The following is a 26,460-nucleotide window of genomic DNA, read 5'->3' as shown; positions in this document are numbered from 1 at the left end:
TTTGTAAATGACTCCTATAAAAAAAATCTTAATCCTTCCAATAATTATCAGCTGTTGAAGTTGAGTTGTTCTTTTCTGTCTGACAACAGTGCTCTCTGCTGACATCTCTGCTTGTCTCGGGAACTGCACAGAGTAGAAGAGGTTTGCTATGGGGATTTGGTTCTACTCTGGACAGTTCCCGAGACAGGTGTCATCAGAGAGCACTTAGACAGAAAAGAACAACGCAACTTCAGCAGCTCATAAGTACTGAAAGGATTAAGTTTTTTTTTAATAGAAGTCATTTACAAACCTGTTAAACTTTCTGGAGCCAGTTGATATATATATATATATATATATATATATATATAAGTTTTTTCCTGGAAAACCCCTTTAAATGCAGTGAGGACCCAATCTACGATATATGGTGAGTAAATTGAGGTCACACAGTCAATATAGAAATCAGTTAGTGATCAAGAAATGATGTCAGAGCGAGTGCAGTGAGGTCATACAGTCTATATCAGTGGTCTCCAACATGCAGATGTCCAGATGTTGCAAAACCACAACTCCCAGCATGCCCGGACAGCCAACGGCTGTCCGGGCATGCTGGGAGTTGTAGCTCCACAACATCTGGAGGTCCGCAGGTTGAAGACCACTGGTCTATATCATTGTTTTCCAACCAGTGTGCCTCCAGCTATTGTAAAGCTACATCTCCGAGCATGCCCGGACAGCCGTTGGATTAAGTGCATCATGGGCCTGGTGCTGAGAATTTTTCTGGGCCTTTTTATGAAATGTATCACTCCTATCCTTATATAGTGATGCAGACACTGATGGTGGTACGGTATAACTCCTATCCTTATATAGTAGCTCCCCACATTAGGTGCAGTATAGTTCCCCACATTAGGTGCAGTATAGTTCCCCCACATTATGTGCAGTATAGTTCCCCACATTAGGTGCAGTATAGTTCCCCACATTAGGTGCAGTATAGTTCCCCCACATTATGTGCAGTATAGTTCCCCACATTAGGGGCAGTATTGTTCCCCACATTAGGGGCAGTACAGTTCCCCACATTAGGTGCAGTATAGTTCCCTACATTAGGTGCAGTATAGTTCCCTACATTAGGTGGAGTATAGTTCCCCCACATTAGGGGCAGTACAGTTCCCCACATTAGGTGCAGTATAGTTCCCTACATTAGGTGCAGTATAGTTCCCCCACATTAGGGGCAGTATAGTTCCCTACATTAGGTGCAATATAGTTCCCCCACATTAGGGGCAGTATAGTTCCCCCCACATTATGTGCAGTATAGTTCCCTACATTAGGTGCAGTATAGTTCCCCACATTAGGTGCAGTATAGTTCCCCCACATTAGGTTGGCAGTATAGTTCCCCTACATTAGGTGTGCAGTATAGTTCCCCCACATTAGGTGCAGTATAGTTCCCCACATTAGGTGCAGTATAGTTCCCCCACATTAGGTGCAGTATAGTTCCCCCACATTAGGTGCAGTATAGCTCCCCCACATTAGGTGCAGTATAGTCCCCCCACATTAGGTGCAGTATAGTTCCCCCACATTAGGTGCAGTATAGTCCCCCACATTAGGTGCAGTATAGTTCTCCACATTAGGTGCAGTATAGTTCCCCCACATTAGGTGCAGTATAGTTCCCCACATTAGGTGCAGTATAGTTCCCCCACAGACATACAGCCTTCAGCCATATACAGTGTATGGCTGGAGTCTGTATGCCTGTGTACTGCCCCACTTCAGTGTTCCGACCACCACTCCTCCGGTCCGGGGTCACAATCTACTGCTATGGCCTACAGGTTATAGCAGTAGCCTCCAGGATCAGAGGAATGGTGGTCAGAACACTGAAGATGACGTACAACATACAGGTAACTTACCATGCGCGTGCGTCCTCTTCCTCGCTCCGCTCTGCTCAGTTGTTGCCATGGGCGCACGCATGGGATGTCAGTGATGTCCCTGTGTGCGCTAGCTCCTGGCGGCCCCTGCGTTTTTAAAGTTAACGTGGGGGCCGCCGCAGAGAGGCAACCACCAGGACATCCTTGTGTCCCGATAAGATCTTTCGGGACATAGGGATGTCCAGAGTTGCGAGAGTAGAGAGGATTTTAACTCTGTTCTCTTGCGCTCTTGCAGCGCGGGCGGCTCCGCTCCTTGGCGGTCTTTTTGGCGGCTGGCTGGGCCTATTTTACTGTAGGGGCCTGGAGCTGCAGCTTTATCAGCCCCTACGTTAATCCGGCCCTGGCCACAGGGTGAGTGCAGTGAGGTCACACAGTCTATATAGCTGTCAGTTAGAAATTGAGAGATGATGTCACAGAGTGAATGCAGTGAGGTCACACAGTCTATGCAACAATAATGATGTCACTAAGTGAGTGCAGTTAGGCCTGGTTCACACGGCGGTATTTACATGTGGAATTCCATAGAAGAATTCCACATGGAAATTCCGCTGCAGTCCTATTGATTTCAATGGCATTCTGCTGCACTGTACACACGGCAGAATTTCTGCAGCAGATGTTCCTGCAGCAGAAATTCTTTCTGCGGATACCACAAGGAAATGCATTGCTGTCTATGAGATGGTGCATTTCTGAGCCCTAGCGCCGGCATGTTCAGTGGAATGTCCAGAGGAAAACTTTCCGTGCGGACATTCCACCTTGTGAACATAGCTTAGATCAGCAGATCAGTCTGTGATTGAGTGGTGATGTCATTGGGTGAGTACAATGCGGTCACACAGTCTATGTAGCAGGTCAGTCAATGTTTGGATGGTGATGTCACGATAGTCTTATGCATAAGACAGCTGTCCATCAGACGTTCATTCAGCTATCTCTCCCCTTCACTCATACACATGAACGCCCGGGTCAGCTTTGTGAGGTCATGCAGTCAATGTCAGTCTATGATTGGATGATGATGTCATACAGTTAGGGCAGTGATGTCACACAGTCTTTGTGGCAGGTTAGTCTGTATGTGAACTTGTTTGTAGAATGCCCCAGCACTGGAGACAGCGTCCATGTTACTTATGTAACCTAACATAAGGGACAGGGGCGACTCATGAGCCCTTGGTCACCCATTGCTGTTTTAGCACAGTAACTTCCTAGACATATGATAGTAGAGTTACCGGTGTCCTAGGGAAGGTGTGCGGACCCCCAGGCCTGGCGCTGGCCCCTTTTGTTTGTATGATAGCGAGTTGACTGGGAGAGGTAGAGAGAAGATCAGGTTCCTGGCTTTGTACAGTGCGGCCCTGTGAATGCCCCTGGACCCCCTGTGTGCAGCCATTAGGATCATTCCTGATTGGTCACACTCCACAGTCTCTTATTTTCCTCCCTCTTAACTTTTGTCCTGCAAGCATGAAACTCTATCCTGTTACTGGAGAGGCTGGGGGCTGGGACACACCGGGGTCACATACTGGGACTGCCTGCGCTACATGTTACATCCATGGAGAACATACATGTTACCTGACAGAATCAGCTCATCCATATGTGGCAAGTAACTGATAACCAGATCATACTGTGATTGTGATGTCACCGAATAAGACCAGTGAGGTCACACAGTCTATAGAGCAGGTCAGTCTATACAGTCAGGGCTGTAAATGTTGGCACCCCGGAAATTTTTATGGAAAATTAAGTATTTCTCACAGAAAAGGATTGCAGTAACACATGTTTTGCTATACACATGTTTATTCCCTTTGTGTGTATTGGAACTAAACCAAAAAAAGGAGGAAAAAACAGCAAATTGGTCATAATGTCACCAAACTCCAAAAATGGGCTGGACAAAATTATTGGCCCCCTTTCAAAATTGTGGAAAAATAAGATTGTTTCAAGCATGTGATGCTCCTTTATACTCACCTGGGGCAAGTAACAGGTGTGGGCAATATAGAAAATCACACCTGAAAGCAGATAAAAAGGAGAGAAGTTCACTTAGTCTTTGCATTGTGTGTCTGTGTGTGCCACACTAAGCATGGACAACAGAAAGAGGAGAAGAGAACTGTCTGAGGACTTGAGAACCAAAATTGTGAAAAATGATCAACAATCTCAAGGTTACAAGTCCATCTCCAGAGATCTAGATTTGCCTTTGTCCACAGTGCGCAACATTATCAAGAAGTTTGCAACCCATGGCACTGTAGATAATCTCCCTGGGCATGGACGGAAGAGATAAATTGATGAAAGGTGTCAACGCAGGATTGTCCGGATGGTGGATAAGCAGCCCCAAACAAGTTCCAAAGATGTTCAAGCTGTCCTGCAGGCTCAGGGAGCATCAGTGTCAACATTTAAATGAAATGCCTCAAGATAAGTCTGCAGCCACAAGTCTACAAGTAACTACAGTCACATCTTAGTCTCCAGTCAAGTCAGTCACAGTCATCTATTGTCAAGTCAACAAGGCCTGCACTAAATTGTCCAAAACCACTGCAAGTCTCAGCAAGTCCTTAAGGTCTCTGAAGTCACTGGTCACCTCCGTGGGCCCGGCTACACTGTATAGACTGTTCCATCTGCCATAACTTGGCGTTGGAGTCATTATTGCTCCCGTGCCTAGCCCAGGATCCAGCGGTATACCTTCGGGTGGTATTGAGGATAAACCACGCCCTGGCATCACGAATACAAGGGGTTAATGCCATCTGCCCCTATGGTAACAACATCTGCCCTGCATCTCACACCCCATACCACACAGTGAAGGCGTTGATGTCACACAGTCTATATAGCAGGTCAGTCTATTTATGATGATGACATACAGTGATGGCATTGTGGTCACACAATCTATATATATATATATATATATATATATATATATATATATATAGCAGGTCAGTCTATGTATAATGATGTCACACGGTCTATATATAGCAGGTCAGTCTATGTATAATGATGTCATACAGTGATGGTGTTGAGGTCACATGGTCTATACATAAGCAGGTTAGTTTATGATTGGATAATCTTTCTCCACTTTTTAACTCTTTGTCTACAACCTTTCACACAACATATTCTGTAATCCTCTGTGCTGCAGTAGGCCATGAAGAAAATATATTTTTTCAATAGAATCTCTGAAGAGAATTGAAGTTTATTTTCTGAACTCATACTTCACTGCCACAAGTGCTGCGCAGGGAATCGGAGCAGAACAGATACTGGAAGAAGCGAGAGGATGATGAGACTACTGGGATTACTCACGAATTGGGATTTCTATAGATGCAGCTGAGGGTCATGGGAGGAATGGGAGAGTATCTGGCCCTGTCGGAGCTTCCCATATCCTAGAGTGAACCCTGATAAATTACATGTTCTGTATCGCTCCATGTCAAAAAACATCACAAAACCAAATTATCCGTGAAAGTATTTCCACAGCCGTCCACATGTCCTGATATTTAACCAACAAAGATCTTAGTGTGATGTACAGTCCGAGGGATGAACTTCCCTGCTAAAGAGAAGTCATTGCATCAAGTCCAATTCTATTGAGCTGAGTATCTGTCTTTGGGAAAGCTGGGTGACAACTAAGCTTTGGGAAAACTGGAGTCTGGAAAAGCTGTGTTAGATACAGAGAAGGCCATATTGTTCTACTGTGTACCAGACTCTTCTGTCCTCCAGATTCTTTTGCTCTGCTCCAGACTCCTCTGCCCCCCTCTAGATTTCTTAGTCCCCTTTAGACCCTTCTGTCCTCCCTACAGACTCATTTGTTCCCTTTAGACTTCTCTGTCTCCTCAAGACTCCTGTATTCCCTTCAAACTCCTCTGTCCCTTCTAGACCATTCTGTCCTCCTCCAGACTCCTCTGTCCTCTTTAGACATGTGGTAACCTTGGGGGATAAAGCCTTGTGGGGTGTAGGTTAGTTAGGGTGTTGCTGTTCAGAATAATAAAAGGGCGCTGTTAACCCTTGTCACTCGTGACGCCAGGGTGGGGGTTAAATACCGTAATCTTGATAGGCCTAGTGCCACCCTTCCCAAGAGCAATAGGTGAATGTAGAATAAAGGATTGTCCACAACCACTGTTAACTGAAAACTTGCAGGAACTTTTACTGAAGAATTTCTGTACATGAAGCAATAGTAACAGTCCAGATAACAGAGTCTCTATAGATATAGCTGAGCAGCAATTGGGAGATAAGCTCAATTTAGCTGCTTAGAGATTTTGTAGCATAGATCCGCCGGATTTAAGGGTGCGTTTAGGTCCAGTGATCTTGCGGTGAGTAGCGAGGAATTGCTTAGTATAACCGCTTTGATATAGGCCGAGACCGCAAGGCTTTGGCCTAGTAAATTGTCTTGTAAGCTGCGGATGTCCTACCTTGTCCAGAATCAGCAACCCAAGAGAGCGAGTAATGGCCGCGGCTCCCTTATATGGGCAGGGACTGGCCGTTTTGGATTGGTCCATAACAACTGTCACTCACCGTTACATTGCATTGTGGGTGAACACGTGAACAAAACCACCAAAGGTCCTTTAGCAAAACCATAGAGTTCTGAACCTAATCATGTGACCCGCAGGTCCTGCTACGCTGAACAGGTAGGCACTTGAATATATTCATATTTACACTTACATTTATATGAATTTCTATACAAATATGAACCAACTAAGGGGTGACGAGGGGATTACTAAAGAAGAGGGGCCCCGACATTCCTAGGGACTCTGACTATGGGGACCTCTACAAAGGTACAGTATGAAATATGGTACCGGGACACCACAGACATCTCTGCCCTACTCCAGATACACCTGTTCTCCTCCAGACCCCTCTGTCCCCCTCCAGACCCCTTTGTTCTCTTCCAGACTCCTCTGTTTCCTTAAGACCACTCTTCCCCAGACTCCTCTGTCCCCTTCTTTTTCCCCTAGCCCATTTTCCATGAGAACAAAATATCAGGAATGCGTAAATCAAGGATACCTGATCCCAATTCCTTCCAACATCTGTTAATAGAGGAGAATTTGGAAAACCCCAAACAGGCCTTGACCCTGGTTGAGATTTGGCTAACATTTATCTTATATGTATGGGGGTCTTTAAATTACCATATTATCGTAAAATGTCCCATATTGTTGCAATGTGGAAGCAGACTAAAGGTCCTAGACATTCATAGGTTAAACCAGCCAAAGCAGTCTGCAGACAGAGGAGTCTGGCAGTGGCTTACCCCACCCCTTCTCTCCATTCCTAACTCGTGCACACGTAGGACTCCTTTGCATTGCATGTGAGCCATCTGGGACACATATATATGAAAACAAATGTAAAATGGGGGTGCTGAGGTATCGTTGCATTGAGAGGCACATGCTAGTGACTACATTCAGGTTTTTTTCCAAGCGTACATGAGTTTGGTTTCAGACTTAAGAGTGGTTAAAGGGGTACTCCGGTGGAAAAACTATTTTTTTTTCTTTTTTAAATCAACTGGTGTCAGAAAGTTAAACATATTTGTAAATTACTTCTATTAAAAAATCTTAATCCTTTCTGTATTTATTAGCTTCTGAATACTACAGAGGAAATTCTTTTCTTTTTGGAATGCTCTCTGATGACATCACGAACACACTGCTCTCTGCTGACATTATTATAATAATAATAAGTCTTTATTTATTGTTGTCCTTAGTGGGATTTGAACCCAAGGCCCCAGCACTGCAAGGCAGCAGTGCTAACCACTAAGCCACCATGCTGCCCTTGGCATACATGTGCTATGCACGGTTGCTAAAATGGACAGAGATGTCAGCAGAGAGGACTGTGGTCGTGATGTCATCAGTGTTCCAAAAAGAAAGGAATTTCCTCTGTAGCATTCAGCAGCTAATAAGTACTGGAAGGATTAAGATTTTTTAATAGAAGTAATTTACAAATCTGTTTAACTTTCTGGTACCAGTTGATTTAAAAAAGAAAAAGGAAAATTGTTTTTCCACCGGAGTACCCCTTTAACTCCTTCACACTTGGAAAATGACCCGAATGTAGTCACTAGCTTTTTGTACGAAGAGAAAATAGTGGTCAGCTCACCCAGGATGACCAACCGCGACCAGGACAGGTGCGGACCTCACCGGAGGCAAGATAGTAGGAAGAAATGGAAATCCAGTGCGGTGTAATCAAAGCAGGTTGTGCGGTTTATTGTATCAAGCACGCAGAACAACAATGATGCATGGGGGTGACGCGTTTCAGCCGGTGGCACCCAGTTTTACTCATCACTCATCATGAGTATGGCCAGATGCCACAGGCCGAAATGCGTCACCACCATGCATCATTGTTCTGCGTTCTTGATACAATAAACCGCACGATCTGCTTTGATTACACCGCGTTGGACTACCATTTCTTTCTACTAACTAGCTTTTTATGTTATGGCCATCTAAAGTTATGGGACCTCTCCATGCACTGATATATCAGCAGCCTATTTTCAAATGTTTTACTTTTCTATTCCATGGAGGGCAGAAACGCAACGCAACCCTTCCCTTAGCTTAGGCCACTGTTCATGTGTATGGGGGCAACCAGGAGATCATTTAGCTGACATCTATCTTGTTTGACTACTTGTGTATGAACCAGGAAGCTCGGGATGAACAGTACCACATTTCGAATGATCTTCTGCCCGTTCTGCAGCCAGTTTCTTCTGCTCTGAGCTGCACAGGTGACACTGTTCGCATCCACTCCCGTAACTGATCCCAGTATAACTTCCATTCCCAGATGGCTGTATATAATCTCATTGTTCCAGCCTCCTCCATTCCTTAGTGAATAGTGTTGGGTCACAGACATAAATTGCAAACCCCAAAAGCCGAACAAAGAATAATCCGTCGGGACAATGGGGACGACAGAGGCCTTGATGAGATAACAGGGGCTGTGCTGAAAATGGGCTCGGAGGAGCTGTCATCGTGAGAACAATGGCCTCCTCATAGAGCGGAGACACCGCCCGGTGGAGGCAGGTATTGAGATGACAGATCGCCAGCCTTCCTCATTCAGGTGCAAGAGAAGAGATTACAGCCGGCTCACATAATAGCCGCGCAAATCAGGATTCTGTTTCCTGTGAACAGGACGAAAAACCCTCTGGGAAAATGGAATTTGCTCCTGACTTGAAACTCTATTTTTAAAGGGGAATTCTAGCTAAATTTAGCTTCTGACTTGTCATAAAGAGCTCAACAAGCTCTACTTATGAAGGAGGGGGCTCCTGAGACCTCCTGACACCATTCAGCATCTTTCGGAGATGTCCGTCCCGATGCCTTTAAAGGACAGTATAAGTGGTGACTACTATTTTCCTACTATGTCAGAGGCAGCACCAAGACCACTAAAGCAGTGAGGACCCTGCATACCTCCGCTTTCTCATATCTCAGCTTTTTGTGGCATGAGAGGAAGATGGATATTGGAGTTAAAGGGGTACTCCCTTGGAGCAGCGGTCGTGATGTCATGGCCACGCCCCCCCCCTTGTGACGTCACACCATGCCCCCTCCATTGATGTTTATGGGAGGGGGCGTGACGACCGTCACGCCCCCTCCCATAGACATCAATGGAAGGGGTGTGGTGTGACTTCATGAGGGGGCATGGCTGTGACGTCACGGCCGCTGCTCCAAGTCTTCTGAACCGTATGTTCAGAAGGCTGGGGCATGGGAGTACCCCTTTAATTTCAGTTGTACCTGTAATTCAAAGGGAATCTATCAGCTCTGTTTGCAAATTGTACCGTTCCTGGAGATGATGGTGGTATCAGAACGTATAAAATCGTCTGTTAATTTCTCAGCCAAGTGTCAAGTAGGCGGGTCTGAGCAGCTCAAATGCCTCAGCCTGGCACGCTGTCTAACTTGCCCTCACCACCCGGCCCCTCATTAATCGATGTAAAAAGCCATGTATGCCATTTGAGAAGGGGGTGAACCATGAGAGCAAGCTAGGAAGTATGCCAGGTTGTGGCACTTGATCAACCCGAAAAAGTACTGTTTCCTTTTATACCCTAAAAGCAATCCAACGGTCTCTGCATCAGATTAAAGAGGGATAAGGAATAGTAACTGTATGGTCACTATATGTGAAGCAATAGCAAACCTAGCAAACACTATACTTGGTCTCCTTAGGAAGAGCAGAGGGGAAGGACACACAAGTGGCTCTGGCTAAACCCAGGGCTCAACTCTGACTTCCCTGGAGAAGAAGGTGGGTTCCAGAGCTTACTTCTGTAATATATTGTTTTTTATTTTTCGACTTTGTTTATTCGATATCCAGTGATGGAGTGTTAGCGTAGCATGTGGTACGGTGTATAGCCTAGGGAACCTGTGCTGTATATTGTACTGTCATGCTTTGTGCGATTGTAATTTATTGTATGGCTTGTAATGATGACTGAATGACGAATAAAGCTCTTTCAATACTCCTGTAATTATTGGGCAGGAGCTGACATGTGACCAAATGACTATTCATCTGCACTCTGTACACATGATGCAGCAATGTGAGAAACATTGTCCTTTGCACTCTGTAAAACCCTCAGTATATGCATGAAATAAAGTGCAATGCACAAAAAGCAGTAATGAGAAATACAAAAACCTTTATGCACTCAGCCACCCAACAACTCTAGTTAGATGCAGCTTGAACAGCTGCACTGGGACACCACCATTGTGACATGCAAGTTAATGCAACTCAACACTCATCAGAAATCCTACATTAGGGTACGTTCAGACAAGTGGATCCACAGCGTATATTACGCTACGGATCCACCGCCGAAGGACCCCTACAGGGTGCCCCCAATGTGCTTGCTCGAAGCGGCACTACACTACTACTCGCACACATCGCGGCCACTCCCCCTGCTCCCTGAGCAAGGACGAGAGCAGCCGCGATGTGTGAGTATACTGTGCAGGTGTGCGGTGACTCGCACATCGCAGGGTGTCTGCTCGTAGTGGCGTATTGCCGCTCCGAGCAGGCACATCTAAAGGCACCCTTTAGCGGTCTTTCGGTGGTGGATCCGCAGCGTAAAATACGCTGTGAATCTGTTCGTCTGAACATGCCCTTAGGGTACAATCACACTGGCGGATTACCTGCGGGATTTCCACAGCGTATTTGCTGGGGAAAATCTGCAGCAGGTTTCGCTACCATTGAGTTCAATGGGTCAGCAGAAAATCCGCAATAGAGACAGATTTGCAGATTTTCCTTTGGACCCATTGAAGTCAATGGTAGTAAAATTCTGCAGGTAATCCGCCTATGTGAACATGTGGTTGCACTGTGATACACTAAATATTCTGCAGATCATTACTCCTAATTACTAGGCACAGCATAAGGGTACGTTCACACGCACAGATTTTTTAGCGGGTTTTCCGCTGCGTATTTGAAAGTGGGCGGGCTCTTCTCGGCTTTCCGTGACGGAATGTACACTGCGGAAAATCCGCCGCAAGCCCCATTGATGTCAGTAGGGATTGTGGCGGATTATCTGCTGCGGACAGCCGAGAAGAGCCCGCCCACTTTCAAATACGCAGCGGGAAACCCGCTAAAAAATCCGCGCGTGTGAATGTACCCTTATACACTATATGTTCTGCAGGTCATTGGTACTATATACTAACTAGACAAAGCATTATGCACTATATATTTTGCAAATCATTGCTTCTATATATTAAGCTGGGTATTATACACTATATAGAGGGAGATTTATCAAAACCTGTCCAGAGGAATAGCTGTTGAGTTTCCCATAGCAACCAATCAGATCGCTTCTTTCAATTTGAAGAGGCCTTTTCAAAAATGAAAGAAGCGATCTGATTGGTTTTCCTTTTCCTCTGGACGGGTTTTAATAAATCTCCCCCTATATGATCTGCAGGTCATATGATGCACTATATATTATGCAGATTATTACTCCCATATACTAGACATTATGCACTATGTATTCTGCAGATCATTACTCCTATATAGTACTCATAGCATTATACACTATACATTTGAAAGATCATTACTCCTATATATAGTAGGCAGAGCATTACACGCTATACATTATGCAGATCATTTCCTTAAACAAAGCCCAAAAAGTGCATATTTTATGGATCTTAGCTTTGCAGAGTATTGCACCACAGACCCCACAGAGCTTCTCAATTCCACCAATTACGAACAGCATTGCTGTCCATTCACCCTGCAGAGCATCGCACCCCCACCTACCCTACAGATTGTTACACCCCCCCCCTCCCCACATCTGGCACAGAGGAGGTAATACGTTCCATTGCGTCGGTGCCAGCGGCTAATGAGGAAGTGATTTCTACCCATGTAAAAGTCCCAAGAAGTAGGATCATGGTAATGAAGGTGACGGCCGCTCTTTAATTAAGCAGCAATTCCTCCCCAAAGTCGCTTTTCTCATGCAAATTCGGAGAGGTTTGCCTCACACAACAGCTCTATTGCCGATAGCTGAACCCCAATCTCAGGGCGTTAATCCCCTGCGCTGCCATTGTTGGGAGGATGTTGAACGTGTAGTAATTCCTCAGTCTTGCGCTCACGCTTGAAGTCTTTGCCAGAGTTGTGTTTTTTTGTTTTTTTTAAATGTTCCCGCCAAGTGATGTGAAGGATTATCAGACGCTTGGGAAATGGGACGACTCAATTCAGACAGCGACCACATATCATGCATCAAGGGGGTTAACACTACCACACCCCTCACCGCCTAGGACGAGACCACTAAGTACTTGTTTGCCCCCCCATTTCCTCTACAGAATCCTTGTTTTGACTCCCTCTAGTCATAGGGTGGGAGGAGATCCCTGCATTGTTTATCGCCATCTATTAACATGATCCATCTGTATAAATGGAGAGTTACAACAGTTTTCCTCAACCTGTGGCCCTTCGACTATCAGGGCATGATGGGAGTTGTAGTTTTGCATCAGCTGGAACACCACAGGTTGGAGAACACTGTGTTAAAGAATGATATTCTGTCTTCTTGAAGCCACCACTAGGGGGAGCTTTTGAGCTTACTGTATACATACATAGCAATCAGTGTGGAGAAGAGCATACACTTTGCATTGAATGTCTACTCCATTGTGCTGCCAGCTGTTGCAGAACTACAACTCCCAGCATGCCCGGACAGCCAACGGCTGTCCGGACATGCTGGGAGTTGTAGTTCTGCAACAACAGGTGGCAATCTGCTTGGGAAACACCGGTCTACTGTGTAATGGACAAAGACAAAGGGGGAGATTTATTCAAATCTGTGCATAGGAAAAGTTGACAAGTTGACCGGTTGCCCCTATGATTGGTTGCTATGGGCAACCAGTCAACTTTTCGTCTGCGCAGATCCGTTCCAATGCGTTTTTCTTTTAGCAGGCAATTGCTTTTATTGATTACACGTAAGTAGTAGACAAAAAAAGGTTTAAAAAAATGGAGAAAAAGCCAATATTTAATGAATTCCCCCTCCATTGCTGTTCACCCATCATCCCATCTGTAGTTCGGGACGCCTCCCTCCCTCTTGTGGCCATTGCTCCCTTTAGATTTGAACCAGACGAGGCGCGGACTATCTCGCCGTCTGCTATTTGCGGCCCCGGCCTGTGTTTATTTTATTCTTAGCCTGTGGAATCCTTTGACAGGAAAAGCCTAAAACAGCAGCAGCTATTTATATAGTTGTGTGCTGAGTACACACACACGCGGAATTGTCTTCATTCACAACACGGCGGCCATCTTTCATGGGAACCCGGCCACGGCCTATTGCCATGGTGATTGTGTTTACTACGATCACGCTCATCAGGATTTAGTGTCTAGACATTAGTGCTGGAAGTTTACTACGTGAGAAAAGGAAACAGTGAATATCGTATATAGGTTACGGTATATGAGGGTTGTATCGATGACTATAAGGTAGTGTTGCAGAACTACAACTCCCATGATGCCCTAACAGCCTTTCGGACATCCCACTGTTAGCAACCTATAGTTCCCCAACTGTGGAAAAACTACAATTCCCATCATGTTCTGGCAGCCTTCTGTGCATCTCACTTATTCCCAAGCATGTGGCTTTCCAGCTGTTGCAAAACTACAAATCCCAGCATGCCCAGAAAGCCATTGACTGTCCACACATGCTGAGAGTTGTAGGTTTTCAATGGCAGGAAAGACACAGGATGGAGATCACCGCCATAAAGAATACATAGGGGGAGATTTATCAAAACCTGTGCAGAGGAAAAGTTGCTGAGTTGCCCATAGCAACCAATCAGATCGCTACTTTCACTTTTAACAAGGTCTCTGCAAAATGAAAGAAGTGATCTGATTGGTTGCTATGGGCAACTCAGCAACTGGGCAACTCAGCAACTGGGCAACTCAGCAACTTTTCTCCCATAGTCTTGTTAGGCTGGGTTCACACCACGTTTTTGCAGTACAGTTCCCGTATACGTGTTCAATTTGAAAACCGTACGGAACCGTATTGAAAACCGTATGCATTGACTCTCCATTGAAAACCGTATTTTTTAAAGAGCCGAGGCAAGTGTTCTCTATCACCCAAAGTGCAAGAAAAAGTGCAAACATGTCACACTAAAAAAACGTGCACAAAGGATGCGGTCTATCGCTAAGCTCTTCTCCGACAGGAGAGAGTCCCCCAACAAACCTACCCTTCACCTCCGGGCCAAAAGGCACCTGCAAGGATCCAGGTTCGATGACCCCTTTTCGCCGAAGTTACTAAGGGGCCGAAAATGCTCCTGGCTTCAACCTAGGCGTTAACCAAGGTATCAGCCGAGGAGCCGTATACTGATGGCATCTTAACCGAAGCCAAGATTCCCAGGGGTTGCAGGGAGGTGAGGAACCTAATGGCCACACACACCTCCCCTAGACCGCCAGGAGGGATACCCAGAAAACCGTATGCCAAAGGATGCATCCGGTTGTGTCCGTTTTGCATCCTGTACGGTTTTGTCAGTTTTTTTCCCCATACCCAAAACCGTAGCCTACCACGGTTTTTGGCCCGGGTGAAAAACCATATTGAAACGTATACGTTTTTTTTTTCACATGGGAGTCAATGGGAACTGTACAGAATCGTATGTGCGTACAGTTACATCTGGTTTTCACCATACGGTTTTTGACTTTGCACAGTGTTTTTTTCTTGGAATTTCAATCAAACAAGTGAAACTTTATAATGGAGTGAAAAGTTAAAAACGTATACGTTTTTTTCTTTAAAAAAATGGATGCAACCGGACATCATTTTTCAAACCGTATATGGATTAAAATTTGTACACACGTTTTGATACAGTTTAGTCAGGTTTTGAGGAATCGTTTTTTTTAATCAAAAACCTGATACGGGAACTGTATTGCAAAAACGTGGTGTGAACCCAGCCCTATAGGCGACCATAAGATGTGATCAGGTCACTTTTGGTCTATGTTCACACGGCCAAAAAATTTCCAGGGGCAGACATTTCAAAGACAGTGGGCGCTGCAAGACATGCCGGTGCTAGGACCGCTTGGAAATGCTCTATAGACAGCAACGTATTCCCATCGGATTCCACAGAAACAATTGACATCTCTATTCTTTCTGCAGAGGCCGTAATCGGAATTTCCGTAAAATTCTGCTGCAGAAATTCTGCTATGTGCATGGTACTACAGAATCCCATTGAAAACAATGGGACTCTGCTGCAACGGAATTGCCAAGCAGAATTTTTCAGACTGAATCTGCTCAGAAATTTCCGCCATGTGAACATGGCCTTATAGACCAGGCAATGCTCCCTGGGAAAAAAAATATTCAAAGTAGCTCTCCTCCAGGTGGAAAGAGCGGGCTCTCTAGTGCCATCTATTGGGGGCAGCATCCCTGTAAGTCTATGCTCCACTCTTTAAACGGGTACTCCACTGGAAAACATTTTTTTTTTTTTTTTTAAATCAACTGGTGCCAGAAAGTTAAACAGATTTGTAAATTACTTCTATTAAAAAAAATCTTAATCCTTCCAGTACTTATCAGCTGCTGTCATGGTCCACAGGAAGTTCTTTTCTTTTTGAATTTCTTTTCTGCCTGACCAGAGAGCTCTCTGTTGACACCTCTGTCCATTTTAGGAACTGTCCAGAGTAGGAGCAAATCCTCATAGAAAACCTATCCTGCTCTGAACAGTTCCTAAAATGGACAGAGGTGTCAGCAGAGAGCACTGTGGTCAGGCAGAAAGGAAATTCAAAAAGAAAAGAACTTCCTGTGGATCATAACAGCAGCTGATATGTACCGGAAGGATTAAGATTTTTTAATAGAAGTAATTTACAAATCTGTTTAACTTTCTGGCACCAGTTGATTTTAAAAAAAAAATGTTTTCCAGTGGAGTACCCCTTTAAAGGGAAAGGGTGGAGCACTAAAATGATTTCCAATAGGTGGCACTAGCAATCCCATCTCTATTCCACCTGAGAAGACTTTGCACATTGTTTATGGCTGTGTTTTCAAAACCAGGGTGCCTCCAGCTGTTGCAAAACTACAACTCCCAGCATGCCAGGACAGCCTTTTGCAGCTGGAGGCAACCTGGCTGGAAAAAAAACTAGGGTACAGCATAGGGAACAAATCACAACTTGGGAGCGATTGGATAAAGCAGTGTTTCCCACCCAGGGTTCCTCCAGCTGTTGCAAAACTACAACACCCAGCATGCCCGGACAGCCAGAGGCTGTCCGGGCATGCTGGGAGTTGTAGTTTTGCAACAGCTGGAGGCGCCCTGGTTGGGAAACTCTGGTGTATGGTGACTATAGTGAACCCCATTTGTTACAAATTTGATCCCCCTCACATATTCCTGTATTCCCACTCTTCCTGACTATATGTGGTGTATCACATCGTATCTAAACTATCCTATCCAAAGTTCCCTTTCATTTTCTTATTATGATTTTAAGTTATTTTTGCAGTAGAAAGTGAATGGTTGATCACCCAAACATTGCTGTTCTGACTAATCCTGTGATTTATCTAATGCAGCAGTTCTGGAGATACTGGAGCTATTCATGTGCCTGCAGGGACAGTTTTTTTTTTTCCTTTTCTTTCTCTTGGTGACTTCAAAGGCCTTCAGGATAAAACACAAATGTAGCTCACAGGCTGCAACACACGAGCTTCCGCTGCAGAACACACCCACAGGGCAAGTCCTGGAATGCAGCGGCCTCAGCTCCTGGGCCTTGTAGTCTATGAGAATGAGACTATAGACTGTACAGGATGTGCCCTGCACTGTGCACCCTGTGTCACCCTGTCACTGTACCCCAAATGTCACTATCCTGTACCCCAAGTGTGTCACTATCCTGTACCCCAAGTGTGTCACTGTCCTGTCCCCCAAGTGTGTCACTATCCTGTACCCCAAGTGTGTCACTATCCTGTACCCCAAGTGTGTCACTGTCCTGTACCCCAAGTGTTATTATCCTGTCCCCCAAGTGTGTCACTATCCTGTACCCCAAGTGTGTCACTGTCCTGTACCCCAAGTGTTATTATCCTGTCCCCCAAGTGTGTCACTATCCTGTACCCCAAGTGTGTCACTATCCTGTACCCCAAGTGTGTCACTATCCTGTACCCCAAGTGTGTCACTGTCCTGTACCCCAAGTGTGTCACTATCCTGTACCCCAAGTGTGTCACTATCCTGTACCCCAAGTGTGTCACTGTCCTGTACCCCAAGTGTGTCACTGTCCTGTACCCCAAGTGTGTCACTATCCTGTACCCCAAGTGTGTCACTATCCTGTACCCCAAGTGTGTCACTATCCTGTCCCCCAAGTGTGTCACTATCCTGTCCCCCAAGTGTGTCACTATCCTGTACCCCAAGTGTGTCACTATCCTGTACCCCAAGTGTGTCACTATCCTGTACCCCAAGTGTGTCACTGTCCTGTACCCCAAGTGTGTCACTATCCTGTACCCCAAGTGTGTCACTATCCTGTCCCCCAAGTGTGTCACTATCCTGTACCCCAAGTGTGTCACTATCCTGTACCCCAAGTGTGTCACTATCCTGTACCCCAAGTGTGTCACTGTCCTGTACCCCAAGTGTGTCACTATCCTGTCCCCCAAGTGTGTCACTATCCTGTACCCCAAGTGTCACTATCCTGTACCCCAAGTGTGTCACTATCCTGTACCCCAAGTGTGTCACTATCCTGTACCCCAAGTGTGTCACTATCCTGTCCCCCAAGTATGTCACTATCCTGTACCCCAAGTGTCATTATCCTGTACCCCAAGTGTAATTATCCTGTCCCCCAAGTGTGTCACTATCCTGTCCCCCAAGTGTGTCACTATCCTGTACCCCAAGTGTCACTATCCTGTACCCCAAGTGTGTCACTATCCTGTACCCCAAGTGTGTCACTATCCTGTACCCCAAGTGTCACTATCCTGTACCCCAAGTGTAATTATCCTGTCCCCCAAGTGTGTCACTATCCTGTCCCCCAAGTGTGTCACTATCCTGTCCCCCAAGTGTGTCACTATCCTGTACCCCAAGTGTGTCACTATCCTGTACCCCAAGTGTGTCACTATCCTGTACCCCAAGTGTGTCACTGTCCTGTACCCCAAGTGTGTCACTATCCTGTACCCCAAGTGTGTCACTATCCTGTCCCCCAAGTGTGTCACTATCCTGTACCCCAAGTGTGTCACTATCCTGTACCCCAAGTGTGTCACTATCCTGTACCCCAAGTTTGTCACTGTCCTGTACCCCAAGTGTGTCACTATCCTGTCCCCCAAGTGTGTCACTATCCTGTACCCCAAGTGTCACTATCCTGTACCCCAAGTGTGTCACTATCCTGTACCCCAAGTGTGTCACTATCCTGTACCCCAAGTGTGTCACTATCCTGTCCCCCAAGTATGTCACTATCCTGTACCCCAAGTGTCATTATCCTGTACCCCAAGTGTAATTATCCTGTCCCCCAAGTGTGTCACTATCCTGTCCCCCAAGTGTGTCACTATCCTGTACCCCAAGTGTCACTATCCTGTACCCCAAGTGTGTCACTATCCTGTACCCCAAGTGTGTCACTATCCTGTACCCCAAGTGTCACTATCCTGTACCCCAAGTGTAATTATCCTGTCCCCCAAGTGTGTCACTATCCTGTCCCCCAAGTGTGTCACTATCCTGTACCCCAAGTGTCACTATCCTGTACCCCAAGTGTCACTATCCTGTACCCCAAGTGTGTCACTATCCTGTACCCCAAGTGTGTCACTATCCTGTACCCCAAGTGTGTCACTATCCTGTACCCCAAGTGTGTCACTATCCTGTCCCCCAAGTGTGTCACTATCCTGTCCCCCAAGTGTGTCACTATCCTGTCCCCCAAGTGTGTCACTATCCTGTACCCCAAGTGTGTCACTGTCCTGTCCCCCAAGTGTGTCACTGTCCTGTCCCCCAAGTGTGTCACTATCCTGTCCCCCAAGTGTGTCACTATCCTGTCGCCCAAGTGTGTCACTATCCTGTCCCCCAAGTGTGTCACTATCCTGTCCCCCAAGTGTGTCACTATCCTGTCCCCCAAGTGTGTCACTATCCTGTACCCCAAGTGTGTCACTATCCTGTCCCCCAAGTGTGTCACTATCCTGTACCCCAAGTGTGTCACTATCCTGTACCCCAAATGTCACTATCCTGTACCCCAAGTGTGTCACTATCCTGTACCCCAAGTGTGTCACTATCCTGTACCCAAAATGTCACTATCCTGTACCCCAAGTGTGTCACTATCCTGTACCCCAAGTGTGTCACTATCCTGTACCCCAAGTGTGTCACTATCCTGTACCCCAAGTGTCATTATCCTGTACCCCAAGTGTCATCATCCTGTCCTCCAAGTGTTATCATCTTGTACCCCAAGTGTCATTATCCTGTACCCCAAATGTCACTATCCTGTACCCCAAGTGTTATCATGTACCCCAAGTGTCATTATCCTGTACCCCAAGTGTTATTGTCCTGTACCCCAAGTGTCATTATCCTATACCCCAAGCGTCATTATCCTGTACCCCAAGTGTTATTATCCTGTACCCCCAAGTGTCATTACCCTGTACCCCATGTGTCATTATACTGTACCCCAAGTGTTATCATCCTGTACCCCCAAGTGTCATTATCCTGTACCCCAAGTGTCACTGTCCTGTACCCCAAGTGTTATCATCCTGTACCCCAAGTGTTATTATCCTGTACCCCAGGTGTTATCATCCTGTACCCCAAGTGTTATCATCCTGTAGCCCTAGTGTCATTATCCTGTACCCCAAGTGTTATTATCCTGTACTCCAAGTGTTATCATCCTGTACCCCAAGTGTCATTATCCTGTACCCCAAGTGTTATTATCCTGTACCCCAAGTGTTATCATCCTGTACCCCAAGTGTCATTATCCTGTACCCCAAGTGTTATTATCCTGTACCCCAAGTGTTATCATCCTGTACCCCAAGTGTGTTAGTATGAATCCCACCTTGCTCATCCTTGGATATAGCTGATTAGCTGGTGGTGATGGTTGCAGGGGAGATGATAAATATATGACTATATTCCCACTGGATATTTAGATGATTATTTTGGCACACCTCACACTCCAAAACGAGTGCTGAAAAATGCTACAATTCGTGCCCCATTGTTTTAATGGGAATGTGTGCCAGGGTTCACACTGTTAACTGTGCTGCATATTCAATGCTGGACCCATTGAGAACAGGTAATCTGTAACCACAAGTGAGAATGCGGTCATAAGTGTCAGAGTACATCCGAGGATACCAACAGTATATCTACTATGTATTGGACAGGTTATATGTCCCATCAGGTAGACAAGATAATGACATAGAAGAAGGCTGCATACTGGGGAGACAGATGAGATACACTAGAGGTAGATGAGATACACTAGAGGTAGGCTGCATACTGGGGAGACAGATGAGATACACTAGAGGTAGGTTGCATACAGTGGAGGTAGATGAGATACACTAGAGGCAGGCTGCATACTGGGGAGACAGATGAGATACACTAGAGGTAGATGAGATACACTAGAGGCAGGCTGCATACTGGGGAGACAGATGAGATACACTAGAGGCAGGCTGCATACTGGGGAGACAGATGAGATACACTAGAGGTAGGCTGCATACTGGGGAGACAGATGAGATACACTAGAGGTAGGCTGCATACTGGGGAGACAGATGAGATACACTAGAGGTAGGCTGCATACTGGGGAGACAGATGAGATACACTAGAGGTAGGTTGCATACAGTGGAGGTAGATGAGATACACTAGAGGCAGGCTGTATACTGGGGAGACAGATGAGATACACTAGAGGTAGGCTGTATACTGGGGAGACAGATGAGATACACTAGAGGCAGGCTGTATACTGGGGAGACAGATGAGATACACTAGAGGTAGGCTGCATACTGGGGAGACAGATGAGATACACTAGAGGTAGGCTGTATACTGGGGAGACAGATGAGATACACTAGAGGTAGGCTGCATACTGGGGAGACAGATGAGATACACTAGGGGTAGGCTGTATACTGGGGAGACAGATGAGATACACTAGGGGTAGGCTGCATACAGTGGAGGCAGATGAGATACACTAGAGGTAGGCTGCATACTGGGGAGACAGATGAGATACACTAGAGGTAGGCTGCATACCGGGGAGGCCGATGAGATACACTAGAGGTAGGCTGTATACTGGGGAGACAGATGAGATACACTAGAGGTAGGTGGCATACTGGGGAGACAGATGAGATACACTAGAGGTAGGCTGCATACTGGGGAGACAGATGAGATACACTAGAGGTAGTTGGCATACTGGGGAGACAGATGAGATACACTAGAGGTAGGCTGGATACAGTGGAGGTAGATGAGATACACTAGAGGTAGGCTGCATACAGTGGAGGTAGATGAGATACACTAGAGGTAGGTTGCATACAGTGGAGGTAGATGAGATACACTAGAGGTAGGCTGCATACTGGGGAGACAGATGAGATACACTAGAGGTAGGTTGCATACAGTGGAGGTAGGCTGCATACAGTGGAGGTAGATGAGATACACTAGAGGTAGGCTGCATACAGTGGAGGTAGATGAGATACACTAGAGGTAGGTTGCATACAGTGGAGGTAGATGAGATACACTAGAGGTAGGTTGCATACAGTGGAGGTAGATGAGATACACTAGAGGTAGGCTGCATACAGTGGAGGTAGATTAGATACCCTAGTAGGTGCATGCTATCTTGTAGGTATCGCAGGCACAGAGTATAATGTCACTTTGCCCCGAGCTGTCATTTCTGGGAGAGAGGGGTCAGTCTAGGACGACCCTTTACCTATAAGGAATGCGGGTGGGGGAGGGGTATATAGCCACGAAGACTTGTTCCTGGCACTGAAGGGGTGTATGAGGTGTATTAGGGATAGAGGGTCTTTCCCACACAAGGTCCATCCCCCCGGGCTGCCTCCACCCCCAGCTCCCTCCTCTCCCTCCTCTCCTCCTCCTCTTCTACCTTCTCAGTCACTTCTCCCGAGAGTTGAGAGCGGACGCTGCAGAAGACTGTGCCCTCTCCGGGTGAATTCACACCTGAGCCCATTGTGGTGGCATGAGGACGGGGGCAGCAGGCAGGGCACAGGGACCGCCAGCTCTGCCCGGCAGGGACTTCATACAAAGGACTGAGAAAGTAACCGAGAGGCTCCTGTTCACACTGCACAGGACTGATCTCCGGGCTGCAGGGACTTGTCCTAAAGAGATCCCATAGCTTTGGATTTATCTGTCCCAAGGACTAGAGGACTAGATCTGGGGATCCCCTGGTTGTAGGTTCTCCTGGCTTGAACTTTCTCTGAGGAATCTTCTGGTTTTTGGATTTACTCTAAGGGATGTCCTGTGGGATCCAGCTCAGATCTTATGGGCACAGAGAGCCCGTGTCAGAGGTAAGCTGCCCCCACTGGGGTATAGTGCCCCTCATTGCGCTGCCCCCACAGGGGTCTAGTGCCCCTCATTGTGCTGCCCCCACAGGGGTATAGTGCCCCTCATTGTGCTGCCCCCACAGGGGTATAGTGCCCCTCATTGTGCTGCCCCCACAGGGGTCTAGTGCCCCTCATTGTGCTGCCCCCACAGGGGTCTAGTGCCCCTCATTGTGCTGCCCCCACAGGGGTCTAGTGCCCCTCATTGTGCTGCCCCCACAGGGGTCTAGTGCCCCTCATTGTGCTGCCCCCACAGGGGTCTAGTGCCCCTCATTGTGCTGCACCCACAGGGGTCTAGTGCCCCTCATTGTGCTGCCCCCACAGGGGTATAGTGCCCCTCATTGTGCTGCCCCCACTGGGGTATAGTGCCCCTCATTGTGCTGCCCCCACTGGGGTCTAGTGCCCTTCATTGTGCTGCCCCCACAGGGGTCTAGTGCCCTTCATTGTGCTGCCCCCACAGGGGTCTAGTGCCCTTCATTGTGCTGCCCCCACTGGGGTCTAGTGCCCTTCATTGTGCTGCCCCCACTGGAGTCTAGTGCCCTTCATTGTGCTGCCCCCACTGGGGTCTAGTGCCCTTCATTGTGCTGCCCCCACTGGGGTATAGTGCCCCTCATTGTGCTGCCCCCACTGGGGTATAGTGCCCCTCATTGTGCTGCCCCCACTGGGGTCTAGTGCCCTTCATTGTGCTGCCCCCACTGGGGTCTAGTGCCCTTCATTGTGCTGCCCCCACTGGGGTCTAGTGCCCTTCATTGTGCTGCCCCCACTGGGGTCTAGTGCCCTTCATTGTGCTGCCCCCACTGGGGTCTAGTGCCCTTCATTGTGCTGCCCCCACTGGGGTCTAGTGCCCTTCATTGTGCTGCCCCCACTGGGGTCTAGTGCCCTTCATTGTGCTGCCCCCACTGGGGTCTAGTGCCCTTCATTGTGCTGCCCCCACTGGGGTCTAGTGCCCCTCATTGTGCTGCCCCCACTGGGGTATAGTGCCCCTCATTGTGCTGCCCCCACTGGGGTATAGTGCCCTTCATTGTGCTGCCCCCACTGGGGTATAGTGCCCTTCATTGTGCTGCCCCCACTGGGGTATAGTGCCCCTCATTGTGCTGCCCCCACTGGGGTATAGTGCCCTTCATTGTGCTGCCCCCACTGGGGTATAGTGCCCTTCATTGTGCTGTCCCCACTGGGGTATAGTGCCCCTCATTGTGCTGGCCCGCAGAGCTTACAATCTATTTACTCAGGGATTTGTTTAGCATCTATTTATGATGTTGTTGTTGTTGTTGTTGTTGTTGTTGTTTTTTTTTTTTTCCCTCCATGTCAAATTATGACTATTTCATATAATACTTCATATATTATTGTGATTGTTATTAATAATAATAATTATTATTATTTAGATTTTTTTAAATTAATTGCAGTGTGCCTCCAGCTGCTGCAAAACTACAACTCCTAGCATGCCCATAATTTAGCTATTTTCAGGGTTCATATTATAAGGTTTAATTTAAGGCCCCCATACACATGAGAACTGTATTTGGTAGAAGTGGCTGACTGTCTAATGTAGTGTTTCCAATCCAGTGTGCCTCTTACTGTTGCAAAACTACAACTCCCAGCATGCCTGGGCATGCTGGGGTTGTAGTTTTGCAACAGCTGGAGGCACACCAGTTGGGAAACACTTATTTTTCTTTTTTACTTTTTGTGTAATTAAATTTAGACAGGACATCAACTGATCTGCAACTGTGCCTCTCCGGCTGTTGTAGTCCTATATTACTCTCCCTTTCCATATTTTAACACAATGATAGGAGTTGTAATTTTGCTACAACCAAAGAGTCACAGGTTGCAGAAGATCGCAATGAAGGCTACATAAGACAAGTAGACACTGCAGGATTGGTGGTGTGTGTGTGTGTGTATGTATGTATATGTATGTATATGTATATATATGTGTATACACATATAGATAGATAGATATATATATACACACACTAATCTTCTCATCCTCAGATGGATTTGAGGGGGTATCTGCATGCACTGTGTCCTTCTCATATCTGTCCACCTACCTACCTACCTACTTACTTATATCCTTCTCATATCTGTCCACCTACCTACCTACCTACTTATATCCTTCTCATATCTGTCCACCTACCTACCTACTTATATCCTTCTCATAGCTGTCCACCTACCTACCTACCTACCTACCTACTTATATCCTTCTCATATCTGTCCACCTACCTACCTACCTACTTATATCCTTCTCATATCTGTCCACCTACCTACCTACCTACTTATATCCTTCTCATATCTGTCCACCTACCTACTTATATCCTTCTCATATCTGTCCACCTACCTACTTATATCCTTCTCATATCTGTCCACCTACCTACCTACTTATATCCTTCTCATATCTGTCCACCTACATACTTATATTCTTCTCATATCTGTCCACCTACCTACTTACTTATATCCTTCTCATATCTGTCCACCTACCTACCTGCTTATATCCTTCTCTATACTTTACAGCTCTGTCTCAGGATGTATGAAATGTAACATTTGTTGATTGTTTACAATTAGTTGATACATTGTATCACATGGACAGTTGACTGCTGATTCTAGAGTGGATGGTGTCATTTTGTTTTTATTTTTTTCTTTGCCATTGCTGCCATGTTACCTTCTTAGGGGGAGCAGGGATCACCCCCAAAGCCTTCTCCACTAGTTGTGCATTGTTTACAAATAGTTGATACATTGTATCACATGGCCAGTGGCTGCTTCTAGAGTAGATGTTGTTTATATAGGAGGTTTTTGTGTTTTGTTGTAGCTTTTTTTTGTCAGTGGTGCCATGTTACCTTCTTGGGGGGAGCAGAGATCACCCCCCAAGCCTTCTCCTCCAGTTGTGCATTGTTTGGAGTCTCTTTCAGGTCTAGACTGTATCTCTGCAGGATCCTGGCAGACAAATGCTAGGAATAAGAAAAGGAACTCTTACACACTTGCAACCCTAGCTCTCTCCTCTCTCAGTACCCTGTGGCTTTTCAGGCCTCTCCCAGTAGTGGGGGGCAGCAGGGTAGAGGTGTGGGCCGGTGTCATTTCCACGGCTATATATCTTGCTTTAGGTTGACCTCTTGCAGTCATCCACTTCATAACAAGCACCTACAGACACCCAGGGGGGGGGGGTTGAACACAGGGTGATTGTGTTGTGCGGCATTCCTGCTGCTCTTTCTGGGCCTGGGAGCTACGTCTGTGATGGAGTGAATGGAGACATTGGGGAGCCCATAGATCAGTGGTCTCCAACCTGCGGACCTCCAGATGTTGCAAAACTACAACTCCCAGCATGCCCGGACAGCCAACGGCTGTCCGGGCATGCTGGGAGTTGTAGTTTTGCAACATCTGGGGGTCCGCAGGTTGGAGACCACTGCCATAGATGTTCACATTTTCCCTCTTTTCTGGAGTCTTTGTTCAATTAACCCCCTGAGAGCTGGAGGGCCACTTTCCATCAATCTTACAAGGAAACAGAGTGTCAGTATTTACTCTGTGGCTCAGGCCTTTCATAAACTTTGTGTACTGATGGGCGTAACAGGAGCAAAGTCAAGATGTAACACCTAGGTGCCCCAGCTGTGATATGTATAGACCCAGGCCCTGGTGCTTGAGGGGCCCCGTTGACCCCATAAAAATCTAGCAGTATTATAGTGGAGTTGGGCAGAACTATGATAAGTACATGATATACAAGTGATTTCAAACTTGTGGCAGAACTACAACTCCCATCAATTCTGACAGCCTTTTGTTGCATCCTATTCCCCAAACTGTGACTCTCTAACTGCTATAAAACCACAACTCCCATTATGTTCCGACAGCCTTTGGTGCTTCCTGTTCCCCAAAATGTGA

At 46.6% G+C, this 26,460-nt stretch overlaps 1 protein-coding gene across 4 annotated transcripts in view; it reads left to right on the top strand.

Annotated features, from left to right (window-relative positions):
* CDON (cell adhesion associated, oncogene regulated) overlaps positions 1 to 26,460 on the top strand; it is a 156,010-nt gene that overhangs the window by 68,660 nt on the left and 60,890 nt on the right. Inside the window, exon 1 of one of the 4 annotated variants that reach the window (XM_056542127.1) lies at positions 22,159 to 22,572. The exons of the other annotated variants lie outside the window; for them this stretch is intronic. The gene's annotated coding sequence lies outside the window, so the exon portion shown is untranslated. Of the gene's footprint in view, positions 1 to 22,158; positions 22,573 to 26,460 lie in introns of those variants that run through there. 4 annotated transcript variants of the gene reach the window in all.

Source organism: Hyla sarda, chromosome 10 (assembly GCF_029499605.1).
Source record: "Hyla sarda isolate aHylSar1 chromosome 10, aHylSar1.hap1, whole genome shotgun sequence".
Classification (NCBI taxonomy): domain Eukaryota; kingdom Metazoa; phylum Chordata; class Amphibia; order Anura; family Hylidae; genus Hyla; species Hyla sarda.
The sequence above is the reverse complement of the archived record's forward strand: the minus strand, read 5'-3'. Positions and strand labels throughout refer to the sequence as shown.